Consider the following 12,275-nt stretch of genomic DNA (forward strand, 5'->3'; position numbering starts at 1 on the left):
TTTCTTAACAAAGGTATATTTAAATACCTTTTTTAGTTCATTATAAATCATTTCCCAGGGGGACGCAGGTGGCGCTGTGGGTTAAAGCCTCAGCGCCTAGGACTTGCCGATCGAAAGGTCGGCGGTTCGAATCCCTGCGGCGGGGTGCGCTCCCGCTGCTCGGTCCCAGCGCCTGCCAACCTAGCAGTTCGAAAGCACCTCCGGGTGCAAGTAGATAAATAGGGACCGCTTACCAGCGGGAAGGTAAACGGCGTTTCCGTGTGCGGCTCTGGCTCGCCAGAGCAGCGATGTCACGCTGGCCACGTGACCCGGAAGTGTCTCCGGACAGCGCTGGCCCCTGGCCTCTTAAGTGAGATGGGCGCACAACCCCAGAGTCTGTCAAGACTGGCCCGTACGGGCAGGGGTACCTTTACCTTTACCTTTACCTAAATCATTTCCCAGAAGGCTTTCACTTTAGGGCATGTCCACCAGAGGTGAAAGAATGTCCCCTCAGCCTCTCTGCATTTCCAACATTTATTATCAGACAGGTGATATATTTTTGCAAGCTTGACTGGGGTCATGTACCACCTATATATCATTTTCATAATATTCTCCTTCAAAGCATTGCATGCCGTGAATTTTATTCCGGTGGTCCATAACCTTTCCCAGTCCTCAAACATAATGTTATACCCTATATCCTGGGCCCATTTTATCATGGCTGATTTAACAGTCTCATCCTGTGTATTCCATTTAAGCAGCAAGTTATACATTCTCGACAATACCTTAGTCTTTGGTTCCAACAATTCTGTCTCTAATTTTGACTTCTCCACCTGGAATCCTATCTTTTTGTCCAATTTAAAAACCTCTTGAATTTGAGCATAATGAAACCAGTCTTGCACCCTATTCTTTAATTTTTCAAAGCTCTGCAACCTCCAATTGTCTCCAATTTTTTCTATTATTTCCCAGTATTTCGGCCATCCGGCCTCCATATTGGGTTTTTTTCGAACCTTGGCCTCCGCTGGTGATAACCACCTCGGGGTCTTACCTTCCAATAAGTCTTTGTATTTTGTCCAGACCATAAATATAGCTTTCCTGACAATATGGTTTTTGAACATTTTATGAACCTTTACCTTATCGTACCACAAATATGCATGCCATCTGTCAGGGACTCAGCGGGAGCGCAGGGAGGAGAGGAGATGGAGAGCGAGGGGGAGCAATCCGAGGGCAGCATAGGAGAAGATGACAGCAGCCCGATAGATTCCATGAGCCTCTCCAGCGAATCGGAAGATTCACAGAAGGGGGCGCCGATGGGCAGGGCAAGGGGGGACCCAAGGGGGACACCCCAGAAGCAAGGGGCCAGCGGGGACTCCCAGAGCAGCAGTTGGAAATCAGGACCAGCTTCCCCACCAGAGCGCAGTGGGGGGGAGGAGTTCCAGGTGTCAGAGCCCACATATGCACCACCAGTGAGAGAAGATGAGTCAGGGTTGGCCACGCCTCCATCGGAGAGCGAGTTAACGGTCAAGAGGAAAGTTGCAGGCTGGGCGCGCGCGCCAAGTTCAAAGGTACAGGCGAGCGGCACAGAAGGTAGCCCGGATAGGGAACCAGGTCCTAAAGCCCGCCGGAAGGAGGGGCAAGAATCGTCAGGGTCAGCGTCAGAGGAGTCCAGGAAAGATGAGACCCTAGCGGGCAGGAGGGCCCAGAGGAGAAAGGAACTTAGGAAGAGGTGGAGCAAGGCGAGGGTCTTAAACTGGTGTGGAAGGGGAGGAGACTCAGACGGGACTTCGCCGGTCTAAGGTCGGGACGTAGAGCTGCACGCTGCGGCTTTAAAATGGAGACTGAATCTCAATAAAGACTTTTGTACATAACTACAGCCTAGCGTTGGTCCTCTGTGAGCTGGGATCTGGAGGCAGCTCTGACACCATCCAAAAACATTGTTAAACCCTTCCAGATCTAGGACATCAGTGTTCTCAAGAAGTAACCAATCTTTCATCCAGCAGAAAGCTGCAGCTTCATAATATAACTTTAAATCTGGCAGGGCAAACCCCCCTCTCTCTTTTGCATCCGTTAATATTTTAAATTTTATTCGGGGCTTTTTGCCCTGCCAGACAAACCTAGAAATATCTTTCTGCCACTTCCCAAAACACTCCACTCTGTCCACGATCTGTAGGGTCTGAAACAAAAATAACATCTTCGGCAATACATTCATCTTTATAGCTGCAATTCGACCCAACAAGGAAAGTTTCAATCTTGACCAAATTTCTAAATCCTTTTTAATTTCTGACCAACATTTTTCATAATTATCTTTAAATAAATTCAAATTTTTAGCAGTCAAGTTTACCCCTAGGTACTTCACTTTTTTAACCACATTTAACTCTGTCTCATTCTGAAACCTTTCTGCTTCCAAAGATGTCAGATTTTTTACCAAAACCTTAGTTTTTTGCTTATTCAATTTGAATCCCGCCACCCGACCAAACTCATGTATCAGTTCCAAAACTCTTTTCGTACTAGATTCTGGCTCCTGTAATGTTATTACCAAGTCATCTGCAAAAGCTTTCAATTTATACTGTTTCACTCCGACCTGTATTCCTTGCACCAACCAGTCCTCCCTAATCATGTTCAAAAGCACCTCCAGGACTGAAATAAATAACAGAGGGGATAAGGGGCAACCTTGTCGTGTTCCTTTTTCAATTTTAAACTCTTCCGTCACCACATTGTTAACTATCAATTTAGCTTTTTGCTCTGAATAGATTGCCTCTATTCCATTTTCAAACCCCCGTCCCACTCCCATCCCTTCCAAGTTTTTCTTCATAAACTTCCAAGAGATGTTGTCAAAGGCCTTCTCCGCATCAATAAAAATTAACACAGCTTTTGTGTTAATATTAGTTTGCAAAAGTTCCAAAATGTCTATAATGTTCCTAGTATTATCAAACAGATGTCTACCTGGAAGAAAGCCTGCCTGATCTTTATGAATTACTTCATTTAACACTTTTTTAAATCTACTTGCCAAAATATCCGCAAAGATTTTATAATCCACATTTAGGAGTGAGATGGGACGGTAGTTCTTGAGTCTTTTCAGATTCCACTTTCGGTATCAATGTGATGAAAGCTTCTTTCCACGATTCTGGTGCCTTCTTCCCCTCCATGATCTGGTTACAGACCTCCATTAGTGGTTGTATCAAAAAATCTTTCAATGTCTTGTAATACTTGGAAGTAAGACCATCAGGTCCTGGAGATTTACCTACTTGCATATTCTGAATGGCACCCTCAATTTCTTGTTGCGTTATTTTATCATTTAGGATTGTTCTCTTTTCCTGAGATAATTTTGGTAGTCCATGAATTTTTAAGAAATGGTCTATCTCAGTCTCTTCCTGCGGCCCTTGCATATAAAGTTGTTTGAAGTATCTCTGGAAACACTTTCTAATTTCCTCTGGTTTCTGGATATTCCTCCCTTCAATCTCTAAATTGGTAACCGTGTTCAATTTTTGTCTCTTTTTCAACTGTCATGCAAGCAGTTTCCCACACTTATTCGCTGATTCAAATGATCTTTGTCTCATCTGTTTAATTTTCCACTCAACTTATTGATTTATCAGTTTAGCGTATTGTGCTTGATAAAATTTAATTTCTCTCAAAACCTCCTGTGATTTAGGTTTTGATCTCAATTTTTTCTCACCATCTCTTATCTTGTCTAAAATCTTATCCTTTTTTTCATTCCAAAGTCTTTTCTTTATTGTATTCTGTTGTATCAGAAACCCTCTCATAACTGATTTACTTGCGTCCCAGATTATTCTTTTTTCCACCGTAGTATTCAAATTTATTTCAAAATAGTCTTTTAAAGTTTTTTGGGCCTTCTTAACAATCTCCTGATCTCTTAATAGGGTGTCATTCATTTTCCATCTGAAGGAACCGGTTGGAAAAAGTCTCATTTCCACTTTCATAGCATTATGGTCGGAGCAGGTTTTTGGGCAGATTTCCACTTTTCTAGTCTTAGGTGCCACTCCTCTAGTTATCCATATTTGGTCGATCCTTGTCCATGACAGGTGGGCTTCAGAAAAGAAAGTTCCTTCTCTGCCTAAGGGGTTCTTTGTCCTCCATATATCAATCAAATCCATATTGTCAGTTAATTCAAAGAAAGTTTTAGGTAGTCTGCCGTCATTTGTTAAATTTTGATTTTGTGACTTATCCATATTTGTAGAGACGACTCCATTCATATCTCCCATCATAATGATGTTGGTGTAGTCCAGATAGTCCAGAATTGTCTCATGCAGTTTCCTGTAAAATTCTGATTTCCCCTCATTCGGCGCATAAATTCCTAATCTTAAAAACTTTTCTCCTTGGACCTGTATTTCAATTGCCAAAATTCTTCCTTGCTCGTCTTTAAATAAGAGTTTTGGTGACAGGCTCTCCTTTGCATAAATCACCACTCCTCTTTTCTTAACTTTATACGATGAAATAAATTCTTGGCCTAGTCTTTTATTGATTAACACTTTTCTATGTAGCCTAGTCACATGTGTTTCCTGCAAGCAAATAATGTCCAATTGTTCTTTTTTCAATATATGAAAAATTCTTCTTCTTTTTTCTGGGGAATTTCCGCCATTTATATTCCAACTAAGAAGCTGCAGAGACATCCTGGATCAGTCTGTTAGTCCTGTGGTGGCGTCTCTTTCTTTTGGTCCTCTGGTCCCGAGGGTGTAGGTGCAGGTGTAGGTATAGGTGGAGGTGGTGGCCAAGATCCTGTTGTTCCTTTCTGTAGGTCCTCTTCGTGGTCGTTCAAAAACTTTTGTTGATCTTCTGCTGTTTTGATTTTAACTTTCTTTCCTTTGAAGTTGAAGGATAGTCCTTGAGGGAACTCCCACCTAAAGGGAATTGAGTTGCTTCTCAGTAGTCTTGTTAATTCTATATAAGTCTCTCTAAGGTCCAAAAGTTGTTTCGGGATATCTTTGTAGAATTCTGCCTTGATGCCTTGAATAACAAGTGATTTTCCAAAATGAAGGCCTAGTATTTTATCTCTCTCTTGCTTAGATCTCAAGATAACCAGACAGTCTCTGGATCTGTCCTTCTTCACCACTCTTCCCAATCTAAAAGCAGTTACGATTTTAAAATCCTTATCTTCTTCTATACCCCAGAACTTTGAAATTTCTGATGTCAGATAACCAATCAAATCTTCCTGTTCAAGTTCTGGGATAGCTCTCAAACTAAGATTATTTTCCCTATTCTTCAGTTCCGTCATAGCCAGGTAGACCTGCTGTTCCTTGATCTGTTTGTGCAAGGGATTTACCTCCACTTTTAATGCGTCAACTTTCTGATTAGCTGCCTCCGCTTTCTGATTGGCTTCCTCAGCCAATTTACGGTTTTCCACAATTGCTTCCTGAATATTCCCAATTGCTTGTGTATGTTGAGCAACTTGATCAGTCAGTTTGCTAATAGTGGCTGTTGCTTGGTCAATTTTGGACGAATGCTCATCTGCCTTTTTATTTAAAGTTGCCAGTTGTTCCAAAATTTGATTTAAAACTGTTTCAGATTCTCCAGATGCCATATCCTTTGGTGCAGTTTGCGCAACTACCTCTTCTTGTACTAGAACAGCTGGGATAGAAGATCTGCGTGGCTGAGAAGTCAAAGTTGTTTGTACTAGTTGTTTAGCTTTCGTTTTAGCCGCTCTTGCTTTCCCTGTGCCACTCATTCCAATCCTGACTACGTGCCAAGGTTAAGTTATATACAGTCCCGTGGGAAAGACATTTCCAAAAAGTAAACAACAAGGCAGCAGAAAGTCAAAACAAAATACAGTTCCCAAAGAATTGTAAATCCAAAGTCCTCTAGGGGGAGTACAATTGTACTTCAGCAGAAAGAAAGAACTGTTCCACCATTAATATCCCAGTAGTTAAAAAGAAATTTAAAGAGAGCCTTCAGACTCCCTTTGGGTTGTAGAGCTTCCTCAATGTTGAAACAAAGTCTTAAAAGATGTGCAAGATACAGTTCCCCAATTTGTAACTAAACTGTAACGCTCAAATGTAGCACTTTCAGAATTCAGTACGTTTTCAGCAATTTGACAGCTCTTTATTGCCCCGGCAGTCCGGGACTTTGGGCTTCTCAGTTATTTGTAAATCCACAAAGGAAAGGAGAGGTCCAATCAAAAGCCAACAAAATTAAAGCAAAATTGTCTCTTTTCAATTGCTATTTTTAAAAGCAAAGTTCAATTTTTGCACGAAAGTCCGCACTTTTTACAGCCTTTTTTAAATGCTTCCAGCTTATCAAAATCCTTACTTTAATCCTTTAAGCACGGTAAGGAGACGGACTTCCTGGTTACGTCTCCCGCTTTTAGCCAAATTTCAATCACTTTAGTCCCAAAATTTTTTAAATCCCCTACTCACGGGTTTGTAGTTTAGAGTCTGATGTTCCAGGAAAAAAGGTCGGCGCTCATCGGCAGCAGCCGCGCGGCTTTGCTCCCGCAGAAAGAGCGATGAACTCACAGCACCGCTCCCCCTTCCACGCTCCGGAGCCCCTTACAGGGTTCCTTCTTCGTTTCTGGGGGGGCTTCTGGTGCCCACCGAGTCCCACGGCCACAGGCTCACTCTGCCTGTGGTTTTTCTTGATGGGTCTCCGCTTTGCCGCAGCGGACGACCCTTTCCTGCGGAGCCCCTCTTCACAGCGCGAAGAGGACCGCCATTGCCGTTTCGCGCCGCCTCCGGAAGTCCTTCCAAATATAAACTTTAAATTCCCAATCTTCTTCCACCGTCTCCTCTCCCTGGTCTCGGCCTCTGCCATCCCTTCTGTCAACTCCAAACAGTCCATCAACCTGGAGATCTTATATCCGAGGCTCTTCACGTCACTTCTGCCGATCTTCTTCATAATCTTTAGTGCTAAAAAGCAGATCTCAGGGGAGCTCCATCCCAACAATGCCTTTATTCCTTCTTAACAGGACAGCCAGATTTCCATAGTTAAAGCTAGGATCCATAAAGCATTCCAAATATTGTTTCAAAATTCCTCCAAATCCAAAGGCCCCAAAAGCTCCAATCTGCTCCTGACCCAAATCCATATCCCAAAAAGTCAATTGATCCCTGCATTGGGGAATCTCTCCAACTTTCCTTTTCCAAATCAGGCCAGGCTCCAATCTTCAAGATCTGACTTTTTCTAGTTTCAATCATAAAGGGCCTCAATTTGTGATCCTCAATTTGCATCTGTAAGGTTAAGGCTCCCCCTTGTATTACTTTAGGTTCGACCACAGCAACTTTCTCCTTCTTCTTTTCAACGATTTGTTCAGTCATAATAGATTCCTGTGCCGGATCCTTGACAACTTCTGTGTTGATGCCCACTTTTGATCCCAAGATGTCAATTTTAGTAGCCATGAAGCTTTTCCAACAAATAGTTTGTCTTATAAAATGCAGACACTAAATCTTCCCTAACCGACATTCTTGGGATGTTCAAGGTCAAACTCTGGTTTCTCACAGTCCTTATCTTACAGCTGGATGTCTCCGCTCCACTCTTGTAACAGTTTCAAAAACTCAGTCCTTTCCAACACAGTTCCAAAGGTGAAAAATAGTATCAATTTTCAGTTACTTTTTCTTCTTTTAAAACACAGAAGCGGACAATGGAAACAGTATCTTTCTCTTATAGCTAGCTGTCAAATATGTACTGTTCACCGTCAATGGACTTTTTCCTTTTTTTTCTTTTTGCATCCTGTTCCCAGGTTCAGAGACGTGGTAATTTAGTTTTCCACTCTCTCCTGCAGGCACGCTTGGTCAAAATTTTCCCCCTCTTCCCCTGCTTCCAAGGGGGGTTTAATAGTTTCAATCAATGGAAGTTTGATCCTTTACATGAAGCTTTCCAAAACCTTAGCTTACAAATACTTTGCTTCAGTCTATTTACAAAAAGGGGAGGCGGACTTCCTGTTTTGAGCCTTCCCTGTTCGATGCCGAATTAAGGTATTTAGAAATCCAATTTTCCGTTCTACTCACGGGTTGTTGTTTAAAATCCAATTGTCCACAGGAAAAAGTCAGCGCTCTCCGACAGCAGCAATGCGGCTTCACTCCGTGAAAGAAGCGGTCGATTCAAAGCACCACGCCACTCACCCCACGTCGCTCCGGATTCCCAATACCGGGTCTCCCCGCGGGTAGGGGGGGCGCAAAAGGTGCCAGCCGAATCCCAAGTTCACAGGCTCTTCCGCCTGTGATTAAGGGTCTTCGCCTTCGCCGTGGCGGTTCAGACCCTGCTTTCCACGGAGCAAGTTCCTCCTGATCGGAGGAGCTCTGCCATTGCCGGAGGCACTAACCCGGAAGTCTCTGGAGCACAAGCTTTCATCAGACACATAAACTTATTTGATCAGACAAATAGTTTTCTCTGCCTTCTTGAAATATGGGAAAGAATATTGAGTTGCATCTACAAGGTAAACCAGTCTCTTCAAAGCAAGAGTTTTTTTTCTTTATGTAGCAAACGAAACAATAAAAGGTTTTGTGGGATCATTGCAGAAAACATGAAACAAGGGAATAGAACCAGGTACAAAGTTTGCCCAGGAAAAATCCACAGACATGGGAGTAGAGGGCAACTTCCTTGACACTGAGGCTGAAGAATGTTAGAAGGTTTCATGAAAGTGACTTAGCGAAGGCCTTTATCTTTCTACTGAACAGAGGTTTAAAAGAGAAATAAATACATTGTCTCTTCATGCTTCAGAGCCAGCTGAATCATCCATCTGTGTTGTCAACATAATAATAATAGCTTAACCGCCACACAGCCCTATATGCTTGGGGGGCACTCCTGGATCCAACATGGTCACTGGAGACGCAGGTGGCCTTGGGTGACTAGCTGTGCCCATTTCCAGCTCCAGCTAGTTCTCCTGCCACAGTCCTGACATGGCCATGGTACTCTATGCTCTGGATCACTAATAATGAACCACTGCCTTGGATTCCGTGGATGGTGACCTCTCGTGGTTCTCAGCAGAGCTTCCTGTTCAGTCTCCAAAGATCCTCTGAATCTCTGAGGGGTTGCATGTCTGAACAGGCACAAGCATGTCAGCCAGGAGTCTGGATCACACCCCTGTCTGGTTGATGGGCAGGTGATGGTGGGAAAAGCTTTACTTCTAACTGAAAGACAACAGAGTTCACAGGCCAGAGTGCAGCCTTCTGTTCTCACAGGGCCATCTGGTGCCTCTTCTGTCTTGCCCCATAGCAGGCCAAGAGCCACAGTCTCATCCCATAGCTCTCTCCTCCTACATGAATTGGCCTAATCCTCTTTTAAAGCCATCTAGGTTGATGGCCATCACTGCTTCCTGCAAGAGATTCTTGGTAAAACTCTGCACAGCATAAAGAAGCACTTTCTTTTCTCTGCCCTCCATCTTCCAACAGCCTTTCTTTCTTTATTGCATAGGTGTCAGAGCTGCCTCTAGGTCCCAGCTCACAGAGGACCAACGCTAGGCTGTCGTAATGTACAAAAGTCTTTATTGAAGTTCAATTTCCATTTCAAAGCCGCAGCGCGCAGCCCTACATCTTAAACCCTAGATCGGCGAAGTCCCATCTGAGTCTCCTCCCCTCTGACACCAGTTTAAGATCCTAGCCCTGCTCCACCTTTTACGCTGCTCTCTCCTCCTCTGGGTCCTCCTGCCCGCTGGGGCATTCCCCTTTCTGGACTCCTCTGACGCTGAGTCGCTTAGCTCCTCCCCCTGCCTCCTGCGGGCTTTAGGACCCGGTTCCCAATCCTCATTCTCTGCTGTCCCACGCTCCTGTACATTTGAACTTGCCTCTTGCGCCAGCCCAATGACCTTTCTCCTAACCGTTACACTACTTCTGTCACTGCTTCCCTCTTCCGGGATACTGGCCGGATCTGACCTCCCCTCCGTTGTCTGACTCTCCGATGGAGGCGTGGTCAGCCCTGACTCCTCTCCTCTCCCTGCTGGGGGAGACGCTACTCCCGATACCTGTGACTCTTCCCCCCCACTATGCTCTGGTGGGGAAGCTGGTCCTGATTTCCAACTGCTGCTCTGGGAGTCCCCGCTGGCCCCTTGCTTCTGGGGTGTCCCCCTTGGGACCCCCCTTGCCCTGGCCACCGGCGCCCCCTTCTGTGAATCTTCCGATTCGCTGGAGAGGCTCATGGAATCCCTCGGTCCACTGTCCTCTTCTCCTACGCTCCCCTCGGATTCTTCCCCTTCGCTCTCCATCTCCTCTCTTCCCTGTGCCTCTGCTCCTGAGCCCCTGACAATAGGTCATGTCGGAAATCAAGCCCATATCAGGAGGAAACTGGCAACTCTCCCAGGCACCCGGCTTGATCTCCTGTTGACCTCCCTGGCTGCATTCCCCAGCAAGATCCAGGCTAGGTCGCAATAGGCGATCCTTCTCAGCGTGAGAAGAACACCCCCCCCCTTTCCTGCCCCCTGGCAGGGGAAAGAGATAGACAGAAACGTATTTTCATGCCCTTATTTCTGTCTTTGCAACATTACAAAAAACATGACTGCTCTCTTCAAACTCCAGCAGCCTAGTAGCAAACACTTCCTGCACTTCCTGTACAGGAACAAATGGAAGAGCTCATATTACACTCTGAGCTAATTCCGGTGTTTCGCACTGTGAATTGACTGTCCCTCTGTTTCCCACGGACAGTCCCAACATTCCCATTATGTTTTGCTTTCAAGCTAGCAGTTTGCAGCTGCATTGCTTCTATATCGTTACAGTTTTCATTTATATTTTTTGCGTATATTCTATGTCCATCTGTTTCCATCTGGCTACAACCTTTGTTAACAAATGTGACTTAATCATCCATCTAAATGGGATTTATCTGCATGCCCTTTTCCCCTTGACCAAAATACCCCCTCCCCAAAGGGGCAAGCAGCGTCTTGATCCAAAGGAAGGCTAAAGTTGCAAACCTCCTGCAAACTCGCCCTCTCCCTGCTTTTGCAGAGAGGAAGCGGGCAGGAACCTGTTTCATGAGGTGAATGCACCCCAATGCATCCTCCAGACTCACCAGATCCCAGAAGGTGCCATCAGTGGATCATTTGCAGAGCAGGGAGACAAAAGTCACCCCCTCTTTGCTGGAAGGGACTGGGGAGGAGGATTTTTTTGCTCTGGAGGACCTTACCCCCTTGCCTTTATTTCCTGTTCTCTTAGAATCATAGAATCATAGAGTTGGAAGAGACCACAAGGGCCATCGAGTCCAACCCCCTGCCAAGCAGGAAACACCATCAGAGCACGCCTGACATTCTCTGCACCATCAGAGCACTCCTGACATTCTCCTGAGGTTCTCTCTAGGAATACAACTCAGTTCATCTTAACCCTTGGCAAGCCGAGTGCACTGAGATCATATTTCTCTTGCTGTTTCCCTTCTGGAAAGCAGGAGCCCAGAAGGAACCACGTGCAATGCACACACTCAGAGAGACCCTCATGGCTAGCTGCCTGAGCAAGGCTCTGCAAGGAACAGGAAACCTCATCCTAGTATGGTAGAGCTGGAAGGGACCCCCAAGGGTCATCTAGCCCAACCCCCTGCAATGCCAGAACCTCAGCTAGAGCATCCCTGACAGGTGGCCAGCCAAGCTCTGCTTAGAAATTGCTAAGGGAAGAGAGTCCACTACCTTCCCAGGGAGTCCATTCCACTGTTGAACAGCTCTGCCAGAAAGTTCTTCCTGGTGTTTAGTAAGAATCTCATTTCTTGTAATTTGAAGCACACTCTCATCTCCTCATCAACACAAAGAAGCCCTTTTCTTTTCTGATATTTCATATTTGTCAGAGTTGAAAATCTCTGTTACAACAATATGTCATAGAGAACTGTAGAAGAACAGGCAATGCTCTTGAAGAGAGGCATGGATACACTTTCTGGTTGGTTGGTTGGTTGTGTGTGTGTGTGTGTGTGTGTGTGTAGATAGAAATACTATACTATACTATACTCCTTTGAGAATCACTGGACTAGCAGCTTGAAAGGGATGCCCCATCTGTATGCATAGCCAGCTTCTTTTAATGCAAGAGTAAATGGTTTAAAATCTCTGCAAGGTTTAAGGACAAATACCATGGTAAATTTCAATCACACTTGATTCATACTTCAGTTCCTTTGCATTTCGCAATGCACAGTAAGCTAGACCCTTAATTCTGTATTTTTCAAATGTTATTATAAGGTTCTTGGGGATTTCTTCTCTCCCTCTTGGTCCTTGAAGGTGGTGAATGTTTTACCTGTGTGAGTGCCTGGAGGCGGTTGGAGGATGGATGGCGGCTAATGGATTGAGGTTGAATCCTGACAAGACAGAAGTACTGTTTTTGGGGGACAGGGGGCGGGCTGGTGTGGAGGACTTCCTGGTCCTGAATAGGGTAACTGTGCCCCTGAAGGACCAGGTG

Source organism: Podarcis cretensis, assembly GCF_951804945.1.
Source record: "Podarcis cretensis genome assembly, chromosome: 4".
NCBI classification, from domain to species: domain Eukaryota; kingdom Metazoa; phylum Chordata; class Lepidosauria; order Squamata; family Lacertidae; genus Podarcis; species Podarcis cretensis.